The 20,289-nt window shown below is 42.8% G+C and overlaps 1 protein-coding gene across 1 annotated transcript in view; it reads right to left on the reverse strand.

The window, feature by feature from the left end:
- The window catches only part of LOC149442190 (histamine H2 receptor-like), a 192,794-nt gene extending 173,110 nt beyond the window's left edge, over positions 1 to 19,684 (reverse strand). The window contains exon 1 of the mRNA XM_089656416.1: positions 19,334 to 19,684. The gene's annotated coding sequence lies outside the window, so the exon portion shown is untranslated. The remainder of the gene's footprint in view (positions 1 to 19,333) is intronic.
- Positions 19,685 to 20,289: the final 605 nt, after the last annotated feature.

Genomic DNA, 20,289 nt, shown 5'->3' on the forward strand with positions numbered 1-20,289 from the left:
CTCCTTCTCCTTCTTCTCATCCTTCTCCTTCTCCTTCTTCTCATCCTTCTCCTTCTTCTCATCCTTCTCCTTCTCCTCATCCTTCTCCTTCTCCTTCTTCTCATCCTTCTCCTTCTTCTCATCCTTCTCCTTCTCCTTCTTCTCATCCTTCTTCTCATCCTTCTCCTTCTTCTCATCCTTCTCCTTCTCCTTCTTCTCATCCTTCTCCTTCTCCATCTTCTCATCCTTCTCCTTTTCCTTCTTCTCATCCTTCTCCTTCTGCTTCTCCTTCTCCTTCTCCGTCTTCTCATCCTTCTCCTTCTCATCCTTCTCCTTCTTCTCATCCTTCTCCTTCTTCTCATCCTTCTTCTCATCCTTCTCCTTCTTCTCATCCTTCTCCTTCTTCTCATCCTTCTCCTTCTCCTTCTTCTCATCCTTCTTCTCCTCATCCTTCTCCTTCTTCTCATCCTTCTCCTTCTCCTTCTTCTCATCCTTCTCCTTCTCCTTCTTCTCATCCTTCTCCTTCTCCTTCTTCTCATCCTTCTCCTTCTTCTCATCCTTCTCCTTCTTCTCATCCTTCTCCTTCTCCTTCTTCTCATCCTTCTCCTTCTTCTCATCCTTCTTCTCATCCTTCTCCTTCTTCTCATCCTTCTCCTTCTTCTCATCCTTCTCCTTCTTCTCATCCTTCTTCTCATCCTTCTCCTTCTTCTCATCCTTCTCCTTCTCCTTCTTCTCATCCTTCTCCTTCTCCTTCTTCTCATCCTTCTCCTTCTCATCCTTCTCTTTCTTCTCATCCTTCTCCTTCTTCTCATCCTTCTCCTTCTCCTTCTTCTCATCCTTCTTCTCCTCATCCTTCTCCTTCTCCTTCTTCTCATCCTTCTCCTTCTCCTTCTTCTCATCCTTCTCCTTCTTCTCATCCTTCTCCTTCTCCTTCTCTTTCCTCATCTCCAAGGGCATTTAAATTAAAGGTACAGTGTTCTGCACTAATTTAAAGGCTCTCTGAAGCCTAGAAACCCTTTTTATAAGTCATCTTCGTAGCGAAGAAATTCGCATCGAATCGAATTTCACACTGGAATTCGCCGAATCAGCCGAATCGAATTTTTGAGAAATTCGCTCATCTCTAATCACTTCCCCAAAGTATTACAATGTTACTATGGTAACATTGTACTACTTTGGACATAGTGAAATCTAAAAAAAAAATCTTAAAAAAAAGAAAATAAATGTAATTAAAAATGTTAAATAATTAAAAAAAAAATATATATATTTTTTTTTTTTCACATTGTCACCAGTCAGTGTCCCTGATCACCGCCATGCCAGTTATATGATGATGCTGTACTGCACTGGTGACAGTATGTAAAAAAAAAAATAGTGAAAATAATTTTTTTTATTTTTTCATTTTACGAAAAATTATGACAAAAAAAATACAACTTCAAAAAACTCGCCATGCCTCTTATGAAGTACGTCGGACTGTCTACTCTGCAAAAAGGGGTTATTTGGGGGATATCTGTACTGTTCTGACATTTGGGGGATATCTGTACTGTTCTGACATTCTCGGACCTCAAGAAATTAGATTGGCTGTCAGTACTTCAGGATTGATCAATATTCAGATCTATACCATAGTTTGTGAACTCTATAACTTTCCTACAAATTAAAAAATACATCCTAATTTGGGTTATTTTCACCAAAAACATGTAGTAGAATACATCTCGGCCTAAATTTATGAAGAACAATTATTTATTTGCAAACGTTTATAACAGAAACAAAGACAAACGTGGGTTTTTTTCAAAATTCTTGGCCTTTTTTTGTTAATTTAGCAAAAAAAAAAATCCCCAGCGGTGATTAAATACCACCAAAAGAAAGCTCTAGTTGTGTGAAGAAAATGATAAAATTTAACTTTGGGTACAGTGTTGTATGACCGCACAATTGTCATTCAAAGTGTGAGAGCGCTGAAACCTGAAAAATGGCCTGGGCAGGAAGGTGTAAAATTGCCCGGTATTGAATTGGTTAAATCAGGAAGTTCATAGAAGGAGCAAAGGGTTCAAGGTTCACCAGAAACAAGACACAAAGCAAAGTTGTGCAAGGAATCAGGCAGGGAACTGTTCATAATCTCAGGTGGCACAGTGAGATAAAAACACAGCCAGGTTCCAGGTTCAGATCTGGATCCTAACAGCAGCAAATCACATAACAAAGCTACAGGATCAATATCCACAGTTTATGTAAGTGAAAAACACCTGGAGATCATAGAAAGCATTACCATGCCTTTAAACACAATGACAAATTCACTTTAAAAAGACTTTAGATTCCCCCTTAAAGAAGGTGTCCATGTCGAATTTGCCTGGCAATTGATGTGTTGAGGAAACAATACATTTTCTGAGAGATAAGGTAGACAGACGGATTGGAAATAAAGATTAATTTTCTGATTATACTCCTCTTGGATGATTGTGATGCGCAGAAGGCACTGTTGTAGACTTACCCCTGCACTTAGAGTAATGACTTTTATTTTTAGAAAGGTAATTACGGAAGCTGATAATATTGTTTTCATTGATGAGTCACATTTATACTCTATATTGTGCTTTCTGCATTAAACATCGTTATCTTTGCATAAATGTCAAAATAGGATATATTGGTCTTTCTAGGATAACCCTGCTCTGCAAAGTGTCCGGGAGTATTGATTGACCCTGGCGGATCTGACTCTCACATGCGCAGTAATCACTAGAAAGCATTAATAGGGACCTCTCAGGAGTGAAATACCTGTAATCCTTTCCCAAATACATTCTCAAAGTTGCCAGGCTACCATTTTTATTCCTCTGATCTCACCATGGAGCGATTCACTGACCCATAGAAAATATGTAACCAGTACGGTCAGGTCGTCCTATCTGCATACTTTTCCAGTTTGATGATGGTTGTCCACTGTACATTGCATTTTCCTGGGCATGCCTGCATGTCTATTATTCATTAGCAGGAATTAGCAGGAACTTCCAAAAAAGTGCTTCTGGATGAAACTTTAAGTGCCTTTGAAGTGAATTGACCCCACTATGTGCCCTATCTTTCTGGTTATAAATTGACAAGCTGCTGGCCTTTTTTGTTCTTTATATGTTTGGTGCATGTGGTCTTCCATTGCTGTGAGCAAGTATGGCTTTTTTTATGTGTAGTCAGGGCCTGGACTGAGCAAAGCTAAAAGGAAGGGCCAGCATGACTGGGGCGTGCAGACAAGGCGGAGTATTTGGGTGGGAGTATATGCAGGAGGTAAGGGGGTGGTTACTCACCTGATTGGAGTACGCAACCTTGAGGGGTGGTCTTACCAGGATTAGGAGGTGGGATGGGTCTTGTCGGAGGTTAGTCGGAACTTGTGTCAGCACTGGGGTGGTTTCTCCCGCCCTCCCTCTGTGGAGCTTTTCGTGTTTTGTTTTGCTGTTTTGGTTATGGTTTGTTCTTTGTGTTTGTCCTATTGTTTGTTTTCGTGTGGGTTCCTTGAGTTTGTTTCTTGCCTGGAATGGCATTTGTGTCCCAAGGTGTTTGTCTGTTTTGTTTTGTCATGTCAGCCGGCAGAAGTCGATGGGTCTTTGAAGGCGGTGCTGGAGTGACAATTTGGTGGATTATGGGTTGGGCCCATCATAGGTATGGGTGTTCCTTCCCAATTATAAGGTCACGTTGGTAATGTGGGAGTTCATTGGCTGTATCTGGGACTACGTAACTGTAGTATTGTCCCCGAGGCGGTGTAGTAGCGGCTGGGGGCCTTTTCATTGGGTGTCAGATACAGCCGAGTTTTGGATGTGAGTAACGGTGCCTTCTAAGACCTTGGTCCCGGTTGGGATTATTACTGTCAGTTATTATTTGAGTGTACTGTAAGAAGTGTTAAGTTAGAGTTATGTTAAATCAATGGCTGCTACGGCCGGTTTTACACTAAAAGAGAGTCGCGTGTTTGTTTAGATGGGGAAGGTGGTGGTGGTGATTTTATGGATTAGGGGTAAGTATTAGCCTCGATATTCTGCATGTCCAACAGTCATGTACCTGTAAAGTGAACCAGTATTTTGTCTATGTAGGGCAAAGCAGCCACTAGGAATGAAGTGACATACCCTGTACTTGCAGATATGGGTAGTATGGAACTCCCTCCCCTTCCTCCCAAAATCCAGAGATGGATGCCTGAGCGATCAATCACGAAGCACCAGCACAGTCATCTGGGGCAGTGAGGGCTCTTTAGCCCTCCAAGTCCAAAAAAAAACATTTTTGTATACAAACTCTCTTATTAAAGGTATCACATATAGCAATACATCCCAAAGAACTTTTCAGAAATAAAGACTATAACCGATAATGGTAAACGCACTGAAACAATACCAGAAGAAGCATCACATAATGTCATACAATGAAATCATCAAGCACAATGTGTAGAAATTGGTTATAGAGAAAGAGAAAGTACAGACAGTAATCTCGCATACACTGGCATTTAACCCTTTCACTGCCAGAGCCGCTTTTGCATTTTTATTTTGCACGTGTTCAAAAAATAATTTTAGGCCTGAAGATTACACAAAACCTCCAAAATATTATATATTTTCTGAAAGCAGACACCCTAAACAATAATATAGTGGTAGTTCCAATTTTTTAAGTCACATGATATTATTGCAAAGGTCTAGGAAATGCAAAATTTCAGTAAAATTCACACTAAAGTGAATTTTAGGGAAAACAATATAATATATATAAATATAAAAGATGAGGTTGTGCCAAGTAAATAGATGCCCAACATGCCAAACCTTAAATTTGTGTGCGCCTATAAAATTGCATCAAACTTCAGTACACTTTATTTTCTATAGACGAACTTCAAAGCCTCTATAGGTCATCAGTTTAGCGTTACGGAGGAGGTCTGGTGCTAGAATTATTGCTCTCACCCTGGCATGCGTGGGGATATGTAACATGTGTAGCGCAATCGACAATGTAACATGTATGGCGCCCCAACGTGAGTGTTTATGGCATGTACGTGCATATATGTGAGGTTGGAGGGAGCCTCAAGATATTTTTTGTTTTGGGGGGAGGTTATGTGCTTGGGTGTAACTTAATTTTTTTACCTATTTTTTTCATCACATAGGAGACACAAAGTAGCCTATGTGATTATTTTTTTCGTGACAGGTTCTCTTTTAGACCCTGCATGTCTCCTCTGGGCTCAATTAGATGTATTGTAATGCAAACCGCATTGCAAAACATCTTTCCCTGGCTATTGTAGCTGGGAAAGTGACAGCCGTGATCCGGAAGTGACGCCATGGATGTCGCCTTCCAGGTCACACAAATAAGGGGAGGGGAGCGGACGCTCGTCCGCTCTCCTCTTTCCCCTACACACGTCGGCATTTACCATGGCTCTCCCCAGGCCCGCAGATGGGCAAGCGGCTACATGGCAGGTTTCCACCAACTGGGGGGCACCGGAACCAGGGGCTGTGGAAGTGATCGGAGGCAGCGGAGCTGCCTTACAGCTTCCACATGACAGGCATTTCCCTGCCTGTCAGTTTATACACAATCCCAGTGACTGCAACCAATGGATTGTGTACAAAACCCCCTGCTGTCAGGTCTGTACGGCATATGGACCTGCTCCTTCCCCTATCTGCCCAGGGGGTGCAGGGGTACTCACTCAGATCCTCTCCTGTACTGCTGGTGGGTTGGTGGCTGCTACCAGGCCTATCAGTTGAGCCATTCCTTCCCTGCCATACAGGTGGTCCTCTCTCAGGGGGCCGGTGAGCTCTGAGCTTTTCTCCTTTCCAGTTCCAGGCCTGCAGGTAGGTTCTATCCCACTGGGCCTCCTTGGAGTCTTACATCTTCCTCACTAGTTTCTGCCCAAACTCTCCTGCAACTAAGCAGGCTCCAGCACTTTTAAGGGTGTCCCAGCCCCTTGCCAAGCCTTCTGTTGGGGATTGGCTGGGATCCTTAGAGAGTGCAAGCCAGTCACTCCTTAGATCCACCCACTGCAAAGCCCTAGAACAGGGGGAAATTCCGGAGGAGCTGCCCTGCAGAGCCTCTCAGCTCCTGACCATAATGTGACCTTCTGGCTACTACACCCAGACTGCTACTCAGCCTTCCTCACTGACATTAAACACTAGCTCCCCCTAGCTAAACTAGGAGGGCGTAACATGTGCATCTCGAGAGGTAGTTAAAGAATATGTAAACCCAACATTTCATATTCCTGATATGTGTCCGCTGTACCATGTACTTGTATGAAAAGTATCCTGTTCTCTTTGTATTGCTTCCTTTGTGTGTAATTCCTGTTGTTCCTGCCAGTCCCTCTGCTTTCTTATTAAAAACTGACTGCACTAGCATACATTCTCTAAAAACATGGGAAAAAAGATATTCATAATGTTTTTGTATTTCTATACATAAATGTTTTGCCTTTCATTTCTATTTTAAATTGAGTGAATGTTTTTACTAGGTGAGATTTAACATATAGTAGTCTAAAGTATATGTGAACCCTCACCTTGGAAAACATCCTATTTAGTTTAAAATAGAAATGAAAGACAAAACAATGATATACACTATATTGCCAAAATTATTGGTCGGCCTGCCTTTACACGCACATGACCTTTAATGGCACCCCAGTCTTAGTCCATAGGGTTCAATATTGAGTTGGCCCCGCGCTTTGCAGCTATAACAGCTTCAACTCTTCTGGGAAGGCCGTCCACAAGGTTTAGGAGGATGTCTATGGGAAGGTTTGATCATTCTTCCAGAAGCACATTTGTAAGGTCAGGTACTGATGTCGGACGAGAAGGCCTGGCTCACAGTCTCCACTCTAATTCATCCCAAAGGTGTTCTATCAGGTTGAGGTCAGGACTCTGTGCAGGCCAGTCAAGTTCCTCCACCCTAAACTTGCTCTTCTATGTCTTTATGGACCTTGCTTTGTGCACTGGTGCGCAGTCATGTTGGAACAGGAAGGGGCCGTCCCCAAACTTTTCCTACAAAGTTGGGAGCAAGAAATTGTCCAAAATGTCTTGGTATGCTGATGCCTTAAGAGTTCCCTTCGCTGGAACTAAGGGGCCAAGCCCAGCCCCTGAAAAACAACCCCACACCATAATCCCCCCTCCACCAAACTTTACACTTGGCACAATGCAGTCAGGCAAGTACCGTTCTCTTGGCAACCGCCAAACCCAGACACATCGGATTGCCAGACAGCAAGGCTTGATTGGTCACTCCAGAGAACACGTCTCCATGCTCTAGTGTCCAGTGGCAGCGTGCTTTACACCACTGCATCTGACGCTTTGCATTGCACTTGGTGATGTAAGGCTTGGATGCAGCTGCTCGGCCATGGAAACCCATTCCATGAAGCTCTCTACACACTGTTGTTGTGCTAATCTGAAGGCCACATGAAGTTTGGAGGTCTTTAGCTATTGACTCTTAGCGACTTCTGCGCACTTCAACATGCCCTGACCCCGCTCTGTCATGTGACGTGGCCTACCACTTTGTGGCTGAGTTGCTGTTGTTCCCAGTTGCTTCCACTTTGTTATAATACCACAAACAGTTGACTGTAGAATATTTGGTAGCAAGGAAATTTTGCGGATGGACAAATGTTACAGTTAGGGTTAGTGTTGGGATTACAGAAAGGTTTAGTGTTCAGGTAGTTGAGGATAAGTGTTGGGTTATAGGCAGGGTTAGTGTAATTGTTATAGAAAGGGTTTGGCCCCTTTCACACGAAGGGACTGGCCAGGCTTGCCTGTCAGTTTTTCAGGCAGACCTGATCAAACCCTCCATTCACCCCTATGGACTTTTGTCCGTTTACACCCTCCTACCTCCAATTTGATCCAGTCCGCTAAAAAAGAAATGGAAGGGAATCCATCCCCTTCCATTTAGGCAGATTGGATCAGAGGGCAGTTGGGTGTAAATAGACAGCCGGGGGCGGACTAACCATTTGGAAACTCGGGCACTGCCCGAGGGCCCGGGGTCAGTAAGGGGCCCCATGAGATTCCCCTGGTACCTTTTTCATAGGCTTTTTTGAGTTTGGGCAAGGACACAGGGGCCCCATGATCCCCTGTTGCCTGGGGGCCCCATGATTTGTCAGTCCGCCCCTGTGGACAGCCGATTCCATTTACACACAGCCTTGCCCATGTCTGCTCTGCATAAACTGAGCAGACACGCACCTGTCATCTGCCCGTTCTGCTCGGATCAGCTCTGATCTAAATGGAGCCCACCCCATTTGAAAGGGTCCTCAGTGTTAAATTTACAGGAGTGTTAGTATTAGTGTTAGAGAAGGGGTAGTGTTGGGGTTGCATTGAAGATTAGTGTTTGGATTATAGGAAAGTTTTTGTTAGGGTTAAAATGTTATGTTAGTGTTAGGATCATAGGAAAGGTTAGGGTTACAAGGGGATTATTGTTAGGATGAGTTTCTTGGGAGGTGGAATGTTGAGGTTACATGGATAGTTGTAGGAAGGCTTACTGTGAGGGTTACAGGGAGGGTCAGTGTGAGGTTTAGTGTTAAGGTTAAGGGTTAGTGTAAGGGTTACAGGAAGGGATAAGTGTGAGGGTTAGATTTGGGGCTACAAGGAGAGTAAGTGTTAAATGGAGGGTTAGTAATAGGGTTACAAGGAGCATTAGCATCACACTGGCGTTTGACAGGCGGTGAGTAGGCGATATGTCCCCTCCTCACTGCCTGTTGTAACCACTGAAAACCTGCACCACAGTGCCGCAGCTGTGTGCGGTGCTTATGGTTGTGGGGTGACCCTATTCAGCTGAATGTGTTGGTGGTAGTGTAATTTTTAGTAAATGAGGCCTTAAAATTACAGAGATAGTATGATAGTTAGTGTTAGGGCTACAGGGAAGCGAAGGGTAGTGTTAGGATTAAAGGTTAGTGCTAGGTTTACTGGAAAGAATTGTTTTAGTTTTAAACGGGTGTTAGTGTTAGGATTACAGCTATAGGGAGGATTAGTGTTAGGATTACAGTTACACAGATGGTTAGTGTTAGGATTACAGTTACACAGATGATTAGTGTTAGGATTACAGTTATAGGGAGGGTTAGTGTTAGGATTACAGTTACAGGGAGGATTAATGTTAGGATTACGGTTATAGGGAAGATTAGTGTTAGGATTACAGTTATAGGGAGGATTAGTGTTAGGATTACAGTTATAGGGAGGGTTAGTGTTAGGATTACAGTTACAGGGAGGATTAGTGTTAGGATTACAGTTATGGGGAGGGTTTGTGTTAGGATTACAATTATAGGGAGGATTAGTGTTAGGATTACAGTTACGGGGAGGATTAGTGTTAGGATTACAGTTACGGGGAGGATTAGTGTTAGGATTACAGTTACGGGGAGGGTTAGTGTTAGGATTACAGTTATGGGGAGGGTTAGTGTTAGGATTACAGTTATGGGGAGGGTTAGTGTTAGGATTACAGTTACAGGGAGGATTAATGTTAGGATTACGGTTATAGGGAAGATTAGTGTTAGGATTACAGTTACAGGAAGGATTAGTGTTAGGATTACAGTTACAGGGAGCATTAGTGTTAGGATTACAGTAATAGGGAGGATTAGTGTTAGGATTACAGTTACGGGGAGGGTTAGTGTTAGGATTACAGTTATGGGGAGGGTTTGTGTTAGGATTACAGTTACGGGGAGGGTTAGTGTTAGGATTACAGTTATAGGGAGGATTAGTGTTAGGATTACAGTTACGGGGAGGATTAGTGTTAGGATTACAGTTACGGGGAGGATTAGTGTTAGGATTACAGTTACGGAGAGGATCAGTGTTAGGATTGCAGTTATAGGGAGGATTAGTGTTAGGGTTACAGTTATAGGGAGGATTAGTGTTAGGATTACAGTTACGGAGAGGATTAGTGTTAGGATTACAGTTATAGGGAGGATTAGTGTTAGGATTACAGTTATAGGGAGGATTAGTGTTAGGGTTACAGTTATAGGGAGGTTTAGTATTGCATTGCTTTCTACAAAGTAAGGTGTATGTCACAAACTAGCAGGTATATTCACTTACAAATACGTGTTGTGTTGGTGCAGTGTGCTGTGACACAAATGTTCGATGCATCGTGTTGCATTTTATTTCCGTATTGCACAGGCCTCCTCAGTGCGGCACATCCATGTGAGCAGGGCCGTTTGGTAATGACATTTTCTCTGGCCTATACATTGTGTACGCTCACCACCACGCAAAGCATTTGAATTCTGCCTTTGAAACGCAGCCATTAAAACATTGAATTGCAAAGAAGTAAAAATGTAAAAGTCACATCAAAAATGACTTTCAGGCACGGTGACAAGGACAACTCCTCGTGTACTCAGCTCATTCAGTAAACCAGGCTGCAGAGTCGGGCTGATGGGGGAGTTACGGCGAGGCGGCAGTTGAGATTAATAGAGGGTGTTCCGGTGAAGGCAGCCGTCCGTCTAACACTGGAATGTACTAAGCAGTTATTGGCAGGTGTATGGATTATCTATACAAGATACAAATATCCGCACTTCCTGACAAGATCCTAAAGAGCTGACGATTTTCACATCCGTGGCTGCACTTCTGTCCCATCGCTGTGCTGTCCAATCAATCAACGCCGTCACAATCTTACATACGTGGAGCACAAAAGTGGAGGGAAAGTGAGATTTATTTGTGGATTTTCTCCTCCCATGTTGCCTCTTTTGCCTTTTTCAAATTAGCAATAGTGCCTACCGCCCTCTGAAAACTATCAGCACTGGATCACTTTTCAGATGGCAGTATAACAGTTAGGTGCTAGGTGTCCAGGAGGTGATCCTACCACCTTCTGTATGTCTGTTTTATGTGCTAAAAAAAAAAATGCGACACAACCAAGAGTCAAGACTTTGGTTCGTAGTTGCAGTGCACTGTTGCCTTTAATGGGTATATTTTGACTCTGCTAGCCAAGTTACAATTGCTCACAGTTAGGGCACGTGTACAGCCTCATCTGGCTATAATGGTAGAAATTAGGTGGGCAGTCAGTGGGGGGGGTGTTAAAAACAGGCAGTTGAACCACAGTGGCCACCCGTGTGAAGGAGCCCTATATGTCAGTTGTCAAAGAGTTAGTCTTACCCTAATAAAAACCCCAACCTATCAGTCACCAATCCTAAAGTATATCTAAACCTAAAAACATAAATGTAACATATTGCAGCTTACCAGTCCTTAGATGGGACAGCTGCATTAGTATTCATATGTTGGTCTTGACAGTTATTTTCACCCGGTGATCCTGCCAGTAACACACTCTCCATCCTAGGATGAAAACACTCACACACTGTAATGTATCTATAAAGGAGGAGTGTCATCACCCATCACATAGCAGGGCAGGCAATGCCTGGGATAGGACTTCAGAGTGCACAGGACACAGGAAAGTTCAGAATTTCTGGCAGGATCAACATGGTGAGGTATAGTTTGCACTTATTGAACAGAATTAACAAAACACTTTACGCCGTTATGTTTATGATTATTCTACACAGGATTTATATAGTGACAACAATTATGGAAAATAGAGGAACACTACAGTTACAATCAAATTAGATACAAAAGGGTTAGGCGCTTGAAAGCTTACAATCTAAAATTGTATTTTTGGGCAGCACGGTGGCTAAATGGTTAGCACTTCCACCTGGTAGTACTAGGGTCATCGGTTCGAAACTGAACCACGGCACCACCTGCCTGGAGTTTGCATGTTCTCCCTGTGCCTGCGTGGGTTTCCTCCGGGTACTCCGGTTTCCTCCCACACTCCAAAGACATGCTGGTAGGTTAATTGGATCCTGTCTAAATTGGCCCTAGTATGTGTATGTATGAATGTGAGTTAGGGACCTTAGATTGTATGCCCCTTGGGGGTTAGGGACTGATGTGAATGTACAATATATATGTAAAGCGCTTCGTACATTAACAGCGCTATATAAGTACCATAAAAAAATAAATATTTTTAACAGACCAAAAAGGATCAAATGTGAAGATCATTTTACATAGTGGGTTTGCATAGTGTATATAGTATTTTTATGAAAAAAAAGAAATGACTAACGACATCAAATACATGAAAACAAGCTCAGTGAAGTACGTATGCTACCGTGAGTGATAGGAATGAAGAGCCGGTCCCTGATCTTCCTGCTCCGCATTGCTGTGCATGCTCTTCACCTCTTAATGGCTACAACAGATATTTTCAATCTTGAAATAACTATTGTGGTCACTAGGAAGTGGAATTTTGTTCAAGCTGTCTGTTCTTTGAATCTTCTCATCTGTTTGCTGCTTTTCTCTCTCTTCTCTTCCACTCAGCCTTCTCTCTCATCCACCACGAGGGTATATAAGTCCTATCACTAGGCCAGTATCTACCCCTACCACTTATCCGTCCTAGAAATAATGGAGACTACACAACAGTGGAGGTTGATGGACATGGTAGCCCTTTTTAACCACTTGCCAGGGGTGGACTGATCATTTGGAAACTCGGGCACTGCCCGAGGGCCCGGGGTCAATAGGGGGGCCCCATGAGATGCCCCTGGTACCTTTTTCATAGGCTTTTTTTGAGTTTGGGTGAGGACACAGGGGCCCCATGATCTCCTATTGCCCAGGTGCCCCATGAGTTGCCAGTCCGCCCCTGCCACTTGCCTAAAGGGCACGTTTACCCCCTTCATACCCAGGCCAATTTTCAGCTTTCAGTGCTATCGCACTTTGAATGACAATTGCGCGGTCATGCAACATTGTACCCATATGACATTTTTATTATTTTTTCACACACGTAGAGCTTTCTTTTGGTGGTATTTAATTGCTGCTGGGTGTTTTATTTTTTGCACTATAAACAAATAAACAGCACAAAATATGAAAAAAAAAAGTTTTTCTTTGTTTCTATTATAAAATGTTGCTAACAGGTAATTTTTCTCCTTCACTGATGTGCGTTGATGAGGCTGCACTGATGGGCACTGATAGGCTGCACTAATGAGCACTGATGAGGTGACACAGATAGGCAGCACTGATGGGCACTGATAGGCTGCACTGATGAGGTAGCACTGATGAGGTGGCACTGGTGGGCACTGATGAGGTGGCACAGATAGGCAGCACTGATAGACTGCACGAATGAGGTAGCACTGATGAGGCGGCACTGGTGGGCATTGATGAGGAGGCACTGATGATGCTGCACTGATATGCAGCAATGATGGGCACTGATGGGCACTGATAGGTGGCACTGATGGGCGACACTGTTAGGCAGTGCTAATTTGGCGGCACTGACTGACAGCATTGCTGGGTGGCACTGTTTGGTACTGTTAGTTGGCACTGCTGGGCGGCACTGCTGGGCAGTACTGATTGGTGGCACTGCTGGGCACTGGTGGGTGGCACTGATGGGCGGTACTGCTGGGAATTGATCATCAGGGTACTGATGATCAGTGCCCTGATGATCAGTGCATATGTCCTCTGTCACATTTGCCGGTTATTGGCAGTACTTTCCTCACGCTGTGACAGTGAAAGTGCAGTCAATAACCATCAACTGTGTCATTGGACACAGCTGATCACATGGTAAAAGGCCGCTGTGGACACAGTGTTCACGGACAGCGCCCGGTGTGCAGCGCAGGAGAGCGCGTTCTGGGAGGATGTCATATGAAGCCCTCCCAGAACAGGACAACCATGCGGTAGCCATCTTTCGGCTGTAGCACAGTTGTGAAGTGGTTAAAACAAAATTCTAGTCTAGTAGTTGTTTTTTTTTACTATTTATTCCTGATAAAATATTAGGATCAATGATATAAAACTGTATGCATCCACATTTGCTACCAAATTAAAGGCCTATCTCTCCAGAAAAAAAAATGATGTAACACTTGTTAGGTTAGACCAGTGTTTCTCAACTCCAGTCCTCATGGACCCCCAACAGGTCATGTTTTCAGGATTTCCCTCAGATGAAACAGCTGTGGTAATTACTAAGGCAGTGAAACTGATCAAATCACCTGTGCAAAATAATGGAAATCCTGAAAACATAACCTGTTGGGGGTCCATGAGGACTGGAGTTGAGAAACACTGGGTTAGACGTACAAACAAGGAACCAAGACATCAAAAAGCAACAAAAATGCTCTGCGATTCAGGGAAATTAAGGAAAAAAAAATTCTATTCAAAGTAAACCTTCATCTAGAAGAGGCTCCTTAGACACTCGGTGTATTGTAAAATCAATGGCTTTCATGAGGCCCCTTAGGAAAACCATTATTGGGCCCCCGGCCCTTAAGTGATGAAAGGCTACTAGGAGGTTTTATCATTGTAAAACATTCACTAACAGGGGCGGACTGACCATTTGGAAACTCGGGCACTGCCCAAGGGCCCGGGGTCAGTAGGGGGCCCCATGAGATGCCCCTGGTACCTTTTTCATTGGCTTTTTTGAGTTTGGGCAAGAACACAGGGGTCCCATGATCCAATATTGCCCGGGGGCGACATGAGTTGTCAGTCCGCTACCGTTCACTAAACAATACAGTTATGGCATTTGTAATAAAGTCAAGCAACTGTATCATTTTCTGAGCCGCCGATCCCCCAAGCTGTGGCCAGGTTTTCTATAGCGCAGGTTATCCTGTTCTACACAAGGATCTGGTTCGCTCTGCAATCTATTCTTGGTTCCATCATTATCCCCTCGCTGCTTTGCCCAGCCTAAAGACTAAAACCAGGACATTTCCGGTGCCGTAATTATTTCCTAAGGCGGATTGACGGTCCTTATTGTGCTTCCGTATATCTCCTCCTCAGTTATACCTCTTCTGAGTCTAATGTTAGAATGTGAAAAAAATGTGTTAATGTGACAATGTCTATGTGACAGTTTTCACATCCGTGGCTGCACTATTTTTGGATTTTGTCCTTCCATGTTGCCTCTTCTGCCTTTTGGATTTTTCAAATTAGCAATAGTGCCCACTGAAAACTATCTGCACTGGATCACTTTTCAGATGGCAGTATAACAGTGGCTGCTAGGTGTCCAGGAGGTGATCCTACCACCTTCTGTATGTCTGTTTTTTGTGCTAAAAAAAAAAAGCACCGCAACCAAGAGCCAAGAGTTATGATTATTATTATTATTATACAGGATTTATATAGCGCCAACAGTTTGCTCAGCGCTTTACAATATAACGGGAGACAATACAGCAACAATACAGTTCAATACAAGAGGGTTAGGAGTGCCCTGCTCCTTGGAGCTTACAATCTAGGAGGGAGGGGCTAGTGGTACAAAATGTAGTAACTGTGGGGGATGGACTGGTAGGAGGAATAGAAGATTACATTATTAGCTGAGGGCAGGACAGGCTTCCCTGAAGAGATAGGTTTTCAGAGATTGCCTAAAAGTGGGCAGAGTAGGCAATAGTCTGATAAATTGGGGTAGAGAGTTCCAGAGGATGGGGGAGGCTCTGGAGAAGTCCTAGAGACTAGCATGGGAGAAGGAGACTAAGGAGCTAGAGAGCAGGAGGTTGTGCGAGGAGCGGAGAGTACGGTTTGGGTGATATTTGGAGACAAGATTGGTGATATAATTTGGGGCGGAGTTATAAATGGCTTTATATGTTATTGTTAATGTTTTGAATTGTATCCGTTGGGCTTGGCTCATAGTTGCAGTGCACTCCTATTGACTTCAATGGGCACATGTTGACTCTGCTAGCCAAGTTAAAATTGCTCACAGTTAGGACACATGTACAGCCTCATCTGGCTATAATGGTAGAAATTAGGTGGGCAGTCAGTGGGGTGGTAAAAACAGGCAGTTGAACCACAGTGGCCACCCGTGTAAAGGAGCCCTATATGTCAGTTGTCAAAGAGTTACAGTCCAACACTAATCAAAACCCCAACCTACCAAAAGAGTGAAACCAAAGTAAAGTGGATGTAAAAAGTCTACACACCCCTGTTAAAATGTCAGGTTTCTGTGCTATAACAAAATGAGACAAATAACTTTTTCCATCTTTAATGTGACCTATAAACTGTACAACTCAATTGAAAAACAAACTGAAACTTTTTTTTTTTTGGAGGGGGGGGGGGGAGGAGTAAACATAAAAAACTAAAATAATGTGGTTGCATAAGTGTGCACACCCTCTTACAACTGGGGATGTAGCTGTGTTCAGAATTAAGCAATCACATTCAAAATCATGTTAAATAGGAGTCAGTACACACCTGCCATCATTTAAAGTGCCTCTGATTAACTCCAAATAAAGTTCAGCTGTACTAGTAGGTCTTTCCTGACATTTTCCTAGTCGCATCCTACAGCAAAAGCCATGGTCCGTAGAGAGCTTCTAAAGCATCAGAATTATCTCATTGTTAAAAGGTATCAGTCAGGAGAAGGGTACACAAGAATTTCCAAGGCATTAGATATACCATGGAGCACAGTGAAGACAGTCATCAAGTGGAGAAAATATGGCACAACAGAGACATAACTAAGAACTGGACGTCCCTCCAAAACTGATGAAAAGACGAGAAGAAAACTGGACTGGGAGGCTGCCAAGAAGCCTACAGCAACATGAAAGGAGCTGCAGGAATATCTGGCAAGTACTGGCTGTGTGGTACATGTGACAACAATCTCCTGTATTCTTCATGCGTCTGGGCTATGGGGTAGAGTGGCAAGACAGAAGCCTTTTCTTACGAAGAAAATCCAAATTTTGCAAAAACACATATGAAGTCTCCCAAAAGCCTGTGGGAAAATGTGTTCTGGTCTGATGAAACCAAGGTTGAACTTTTTGGCCATAATTCCAAAAGATATGTTTGGCACAAAAACAACACTGCACATCACCAAAAGAACACCATACCCACTGTGAAGCATGGTGGTGGCAGCATCATGGTTTCAGGCTGTTATTCTTCAGCTGGAACTGGGACCTTAGTCAAGGTAGAGGGAATTATGAACAGTTCCAAATACCAGTCAATATTGGCACAAAACCTTCAGGCTTCTGCTAGAAAGCTGAACATGAAGAGGAACTTCATCATGACAACGACCCAAAGCATACATCCAAATCAACAAAGCAATGGCTTCACCAGAAGAAGATGAAAGTTTTGGAATGGCCCAGCCAGAGCCCAGACCTGAATCCGATCGAAAATCTGTGGGGTGATCTGAAGAGGGCTGTGCACAGGAGATGTCCTCACAATCTGACAGATTTGGATTGTTTTTGCAAGGAAGAGTGGGCAAATATTACCAAGTCAAGATGTGCCATGCTGATAGACTCATACCCAACAAGACAGTGCTGGAATCAAATCAAAAGGGGCTTCAACAAAGTATTAGTTTAAGGGTGTGCACACTTATGCAACCGGATTATTTTAGCTTTTTATTTTTAATTCCCTCCACCTAAAAGATTTCAGTTTGTTGTACAGTTTATAGGTCCCATTAAAGGTGGAAAAAGTTCTGAAATGATTTATCTTTGTCTCATTTTTTCACATCACAGAAACCTGACATTTTAACAGGGGTGTGAAGACTTTTTATATCCACTGTATATCTAAACCTAAAAGCAAAAATGTAACATATTGCAGTTTATCAGTCCTTAAATGGGACAGCTGCATTAGTTTTCATTTTTCGGTCTTGATAACAGTTATTTTTATTTTATTTTTTATTTGATCCTGCCAGTAACACACTCTCCATCCTAAGATGGCAACACTCACTCCCTGTAATGTATCTATAAAGGAGGAGTGTCACCGCCCATAACATAGCAGGGCGGGCTCTGTACTCCCAACACACCTCCTGATAACAATGCCTGGGATAAGACTTCAGAGTGCACAGGACACAGGAAAATTACGAACAGGGGCGGACTGACAACTCATGGGGCCCCCAGGCAATAGGGGATCATGGGGCCCCTGTGTCCTTGCCAAAACTCAAAAAAGCCTATGAGAAAGGTACCAGGGGCATCTCATGGGGCCCCCTACTGACCCCGGGCCTCAGGCAGTGCCCGAGTTTCCAAATGGTCAGTCCGCCCCTGGTTACAAATTTCTGGCAGCATCAACATGGTGAGGTTGTCTGACCAATGTGCTAATGAACTTATATTGATCTCTATTTTATGGTAACGTTTTATTGCCATCAACTCTTTATAATATTTATAGCCAGGGGCGGACTGACAACTCATGGGGCCCCCGGGCAATAGGGGATCATGAGGCCCCTGTGTCCTTGTCCAAGCTCAAAAAAGCCTATGAAAAAGGTACCAGGGGCATCTCATGGGGCCCCCTACTGACCCCGGGCCCTCGGGCAGTGCCGAGTTTCCAAATGGTCAGTCCGCCCCTGTTTATAGCTTTTCAGTCCTTAGTGTAACGGTAATCCGGTGATGCTGCCTATAGAAAATGCTGTTTTCATATTACGTTGGAAACCTAAAAGGAATTCTTTTTCCAGGGGAATCACGATTACGTTTCTGTTTTAAACTATTAATGACCTCCAAGTCAAGTGAATTGACAGTGTTGGGGGGACAGTGGTCAGGTTGCATAAACCCAAAAAACAAAAACAAAAAAACAAGTAAACAAACTGAGAAGTCAAATATTATTTTCTAAAATGAAAAATAAATATAATCATTACCAATCAAAACAATGAATAGAAATTAAAATAAATAACAAATAAATATAAATACATAAATAATAGATAAAATAATAAAATATTATAATAAAATCAATAAAATAAAAATACTGACACATATTGATGCAGAGACACAGACATTGACTGAAGGTCCATGGAAGTGGATCTCCTAGGTAGTCAATGGATTTGGGATCAGAAACAAACAGGGGAGCAGAAATTGCATGATCTTATCACCTCCCATCTTGGAAGAGAATAGGCTCTTTAAAAAGAAAAAAAAAACCCCAAAAAAACAAAAAAAAAAAAGTAAACAAAGAGAGAAGTCAAATATTATTTTCTAAAATGAAAAATAAATATAATAATTACCAATAAAAAAAATAATAAAAAAAGTAAAATAACAAATAAATATAAATACACAAATAATAGATAAATGTTATAATAAAATCAATAAAATAAAAATACTGACACATATTAATGCAGAGACACAGACATTGACTGAAGGTCCATGGAAGTGGATCTCCTAGGTAGTCAATGGATTTGGGATCAGAAACAAACAGGGGAGCAGAAATTACATGATCTTATCACCTCCCATCATGGAAGAGAATAGGCTCTTTAAATTAAAAAAAAAAAAAAAAAAGCAAAGAAGTCAAATATTATTTTCTAAAAAATATATAATCAATACCAATCAAAAAAATTAATTGAATAAAATAAAAATCAAATAAATGTAAATACATAAATAATACATAAAATAAAAATAAATACAATCAATAAAAATAAGTAAAATAAATAAAACACATTTTAGTTAAAAAAAAAATTCAAAGCAATAAAAAAAAGACTGTTACATTGCTTTTTTTTTTTAAACAATGTTATTATGCGCATATTATAATCACAGATGAATGAGAAGTAAAAGGAATACTCTGCAGAGTCATCAGAGCAATGGTATCAGCAATGATTAGCAATGCCTTTGCCTTACCTGTAGCCTTCAGGATGCTGCCACCCATTCACATCACACGTCAAGCCCCCATCCCCATAGAGTCCAAGAAATGACCAGTTGCATAAGCGGCAGTTGCACGACTTGCAGTCCATTGATAAAATTGCGCTGCAAGGGGATCAGCTGCAGGCAGTCATTGCCCTCAGCCAGAAGGAGAAGTCAAGGAGGCAGAGACAGAAGTGTGAGCACAGAGGGCAGGGGAGGCAAGTCACACTGCAGGCTGCTGAGCAGGTAGGAGGAAAACCTCACAAAGGCAGGAAGGGCTCTGAATTCTGAGAGCAGAGTGTGTACCAGAGACATAAGGCAGAGACTGAGGGATGCTGCTTACAACAGCTGAGAAGTAAAAATCACTGGGGAGTAGAGCATCTAGGCATGCAGACAGCTTACAGCAGCAATTCCAAAAATTGCCAGAAGAGGGCGCCTAATGTTATGTAATGTTACATAATCCAGTATATGGTCCAGAAAGAGAAAAAAAAGAGGCAGAAATAGAAACTGTTCTGTTAAAGTGATGGTGACACTTTAAAGCATTCATTAAAGAGATTGCTGAATGTGCAATTAAGGGTCACCGTGCATGCTACAATCTGACGGTACAAAATCAACCTAAAGGCTTAGTTCACCTTTAAAAAAATAAAATGTAAATGTGAACTAACACCCTACACCCCCCACCCACCCCCGGTCCCACTGTACTTGATGAGCTGTCAGTGCCCACGCAGCCAGTACAGTAGTCTGGGGATTTGAAATCTCAGCTCTTCTCCCTCATCCCCTTCTGGGATGGGCAAGAGCAATTCTGATTGGTCAGCACTGGCACTGAGAATCACTCTGGTCCGTCCCGAAAGCCCTGTATTGAGAAGAGGGAGAAGAGCAGGGATTTCAAAGCCCTGGACCACAGCAGCGTGGGCACTGACAGCACATCACCCATGGAGTTAAGTACAGTGGGG

This window comes from Staurois parvus, unplaced genomic scaffold, assembly GCF_062004578.1.
Source record: "Staurois parvus isolate SC_StPar_1 unplaced genomic scaffold, SC_StPar_1.0 ptg000903l, whole genome shotgun sequence".
Classification (NCBI taxonomy): domain Eukaryota; kingdom Metazoa; phylum Chordata; class Amphibia; order Anura; family Ranidae; genus Staurois; species Staurois parvus.